Source organism: Pongo pygmaeus, chromosome 19 (assembly GCF_028885625.2).
Source record: "Pongo pygmaeus isolate AG05252 chromosome 19, NHGRI_mPonPyg2-v2.0_pri, whole genome shotgun sequence".
In the NCBI taxonomy this organism is placed as follows: Eukaryota; Metazoa; Chordata; class Mammalia; order Primates; family Hominidae; genus Pongo; species Pongo pygmaeus.
Genome location: NC_072392.2, coordinates 47,177,539 through 47,181,721, shown reverse-complemented (window position 1 = coordinate 47,181,721; position 4,183 = coordinate 47,177,539). Strand labels below are relative to the sequence as shown.

General features: G+C 49.4%; 1 non-coding gene across 1 annotated transcript; it reads right to left on the bottom strand.

Moving 5' to 3' along the window:
* Window positions 1–2,963: 2,963 nt before the first annotated feature.
* On the bottom strand, window positions 2,964–3,090 carry LOC129018525 (U6atac minor spliceosomal RNA). Its single transcript, XR_008495344.1, has one exon. It is a non-coding gene; the product is annotated as a U6atac minor spliceosomal RNA (small nuclear RNA).
* Window positions 3,091–4,183: the final 1,093 nt, after the last annotated feature.

Below are 4,183 nucleotides of genomic sequence, written 5' to 3'. Positions count from 1 at the left end.
GGGTTTGCCTGGTGTTGGAACTTTGGTTATTTGTCCTTTTGTTTGTGTTGTGTTTTTGGCTCTTGGCCATGGAAAAACATTTGGGGACATGCAGTGAGGTGACTTGAACTGTGTGAAGAACTGGTTGACAAAATAGGGAACGTCTGGTCCCTGTCTTAACTTGGCTTTGGAAAACAGGAGAGGTTTTTAGGAGCTGGGAGGAGGGAGGGTGAGAGGGAGGAACCATCACGGCCAGGTTGGCCCACCCCTTGCCAGGTCGTGTAAAATCCCATTCAAGAGGCATTTTCCCACAGGCTCCCTGCCTCTGCAGGCCACGTGTGGAGTAGTCCTTTGCAGGCGTCCTGCCCATGCTGCTGTCCCTGTTTTGGGGGCATGTGGGAGCCAACACAGGGGAGTCAGGTGTGCTTTGGGGTCACGGGAGGCAGGTTTGGGCCTGGGAGGCCAGGAGGGGACATACCCCGTCCTGCAGTTGGCCTGACTTTTGTCCATGTTAGCTTTGTCCTGGAGGCTTAGCCGGTGGAACGTGCAGATGTCAGAATTATGGGAGAAAAGAGTTTGGCCATGGGGTAGATTTCTGAACATCTTGACAAATTCTTAGTTTGGAGACAAAATTGTCTAGGAGTGGAACTGATGGGAGCTTCAACTGGAGACCTCGCCCCTAATTAAGAAAAATGCTCTTTGGAGCGCTGAATCAGCTTGGGAAAACAAAGTTCTCCCTTTGAACCAATGCCTCTCCCAGCCCTGGGGATCAGTGTCTAAAAGTAAATGAAGTGGAAATCTCCAGAATATTGCGTGGTTATAAAACATCCCAGAAGTGGGCTGGAGCAATGAGATGCCGAAAAGCAGGTCCGGCTGGCTGCCCTGCACCCACCCTGGAGGGGACCTGCTGGGGAAGGTGGACTCACAGGACTGGGAATGAGGCCTGAGGAGCACTGTGGTGCCCCCCGGCAGTTTCCCTCAGGCTGTGCCCCATTCTTTCTGGGCCTGGCCAGGGCTTTAGAGATTTTTAGGAAATGACTTGATGCTTCGTTTCTTTGGGGGAAGTGAGTGATTAGGTTTTTCCTTCTTGGGTTTTTTTCCTTTGCAAAGTGTGATTGAATGAGCTATGCAGTGGGCTGGGCTAGCCTGGCCTCCTGCAACTGATTTATGCTTCCGTGTAAGCCATTGTATTGAGGAATGGTGTCGTAGTGGAGAGCTTTTTGATTTTGCTCTCTCTCGAATTCATAGTTTCCTGGAGCAGAGGCCTCCTTCCTGGCTCCCACCCCCACCCCCAGTCCATCCTTCAAAGATGGGTACCTCAAGGTTTCAAGGGGAAGTAGCTTGAACGTAGACTGATTTACTCTGGAGCCTTCTTCAGGAAGCAGCTAAATGCAAGGTAGAAAGCTGGTAGGAGGGGGAAGGTTTTAGCGAGACCCCAGGGAGACTGACGGAAGACTCCTAAAAATCCAGCTGGACTCCCGGTCCTGCCTACTGGGAAGAAACTTGCATTCCCTCAACTCTTAGGTAAATTGCAGCCTGGTGAATAATTAACCTTGCCTTTTTGGCTTTTTTTTTTTTGAAAAAGAAAAATCCCAACCTATGAAAGATTAAAGATCAGTTTTTGTCCAGCAGGACTGGAATGACGAAGTATTGGGAGAAGCCAGTCCTGTCATCTGCACTCCTAGCAACTCTGGAAGTTCTGAACCTTAGAAGAAATTCCTCCAGGGTTTTGTTGGTGGCCATCCCTGCCGAGTCCCTGGCTGCTTCCTGGGGTTTCCTTTGGTTCCTCTTTGCCCAAAGCTGAGCTGTCTGAATGGTGAGGATTCTCTCCTCCACTTTGTCTAGCAACAGCTTGGCCCTTGATACTGCAGGAGGAGTTAATTCCACTGCTGGGCCAGTCTACAGCCCTCTGCGCGGGCTGGTAAATATTTGGCCAGTCTCAGTTCTTTTTGCACAAAAGAACAGGGCTCCTAATCTGTGATAAGTCCCTGAAAGAGAGTTGTCTCAGAAGCAAGGGATCATTTTGGTTTCCGTGAAGGGTTTTTTTCTTGAAACAGCCCAGTGTGAAGGCCATGGAGGCGCACTTTGCGTCCAGATGTGCTTGGGCTCCAACTGGGGCTCACCAGCTGCATGACTTTGGCCCAGTGACTTCTCTGTGCCCCAGTTTCTTCTCTTGTGGGATGAGGGTTGTGATACCTATCTTGTAAGTGTGTGGCGAAGCTTACGAAAGATGTATGTCAGGGTGTCTGGCACAAACCAGTAGATCTCCGACTGGTAGTCTTTGTCCCCTGGCTTTTTTTTTTTAATAAAAATTTTCAAATAATTATTTTATTTCTTTTTCTTTTCTTTCTTTTTTTTTTTTCTTTTTTTTTCTGAGACAGAGTCTCACTCTGTTGCCCAGGTTGGAGTGCAGTGGTGCGATCTCAGCTCACTGCAGTCTCCACCTCCCAGGTTCAAGCGATTCTCCTGCCTCAGCCTCCCGAGTAGCTGTGATTACAGGCGCCTGCCACCACAGCCAGCTAATTTTTTTATTTTTAGTAGAGATGGGGTTTTGCCATGTTGGCCAGGCTGGTCTCGAACTCCTGACCTCAAATGATCTGCCCGCCTCAGCCTCCCAAAGTGCTAGGATTACAGGTGTGAGCCACTGCGCGCGGCCTGTTTATTTTTCTTTTTTCTTTCTTTTTTTTTTTTTTTTTGAGACAGATTCTCACTCTGCCATCCAGGTGGAGTGCAGTGGTATGGTCTCTGCTCACTGAAACCTCTGTCTTTTGGGTTCAAGTGATTCTCCTGCCTCAGTGGGATTACAGGTATGCACCACCACGCCCAGCTAATTTTTTGTATTTTTAGTAGAGATGGGGTTTTACCATGTTGCCAGGCTGGTCTTGAACTCTTGGCCTCAAGTGATCCCCCAACCTTGGCCTCCCAAAGTATTGTGATTATAGGCGTGAAATACCACGCCCTGCCTTAAATTATTATTTTAAATAAAAAAAATGAGGTTTAGATGCCACGATGTCAGTAGCAGTACCTTAACCATATGCGTGTTGTCAGGCCCAAGGGCCTCTTCCATCCTTGTCAAGGGGAGTGCTAACCTTCTCTCGTTTCATACAATCCAGCTCCCTTATTTTGAATCTGCTTGTATATACATGTTGGTTGAGACCGGTGCAGAGTGATTGAGACTCGGGCTTGTGGGTCTGGTAGGTTTGAGGACTAACTCCATCGCTTGGGAGCATGTGGCCTTGGGCAAGTTACTTAATTCACTGGGAACAGGAGCATCGTAATCATCAGATGGAGATACTGTCTGGGATTCCCATCCCCTATCTGGGTCTCAATCCTCTCAGTTTCTGTGGTCTAACAACTATGTGCCAGGGACTGGGCCAGGCAGAGGCTGGGTTAGTAAGATGGGCACGGTCCCTCCCTGCCTGCTCTGATTTTTGCTCCAGCTCTGAGAGCAGATTAATGGTATTGTAAGTCCTCATTGTATGGTTGAAGTCGAGACTCAGAGGGGAAGAGACCCTCCCAGAATCTCCCAGCTTGCCTCGGTACCACAGGAGCAGGACCACCGGGCTTCAGGGTGCAGCCTCCCAGGTCGGAAGCCAGCAAGCTGGGGCTGTAGAACAGGAGGTGGCTGGGCCTGGATTCGCTGGCACCGAGTCCTTAAAGGAACCCTGGGTAGCAGATGTGGCCACCTTGTACATCTGCTCAGTAGTGCATCACTCCTAAAGGCCCAAAGACTTATCCGGTCCTGACACTGAGCACGTTTCAGAAAAGGTGCCAGGGAAGACATTTGAATTGCCACAGCTTCTCAAGGCTTGCTCCCTCACTCATGCCGTGGGCAAACTAAACATCCTGTAGTGGGACCAGTCAAGCAGGGGACAAAATGGAATGGGGGTGCGGGGGAGGAGAAAATAATTTGATATTCCAAAAAATGCTGCAGAGTAATCATTTTGGGGGTGAAAATCAGAATTTCTTGGGACTTAGACTTTTTTATGGCTCAGTGGTGTTTTTCTTTAGAATTTCGGACTGGAGGTAGGGATAGACCATAATCTTTTCAGCGCCCAAGAGCCTTCAGCAGGCCTCACTGGCTCTGGGCAGGGGGCAGGGCTTACAGGACCCACAGCAGGTGACATCTTACCCACTGTGGGTACTTCCTCCCTCCTCTCTTTGGAACGGTCTGAGGAATTTTGAAATCACCCCATAGCCAGAC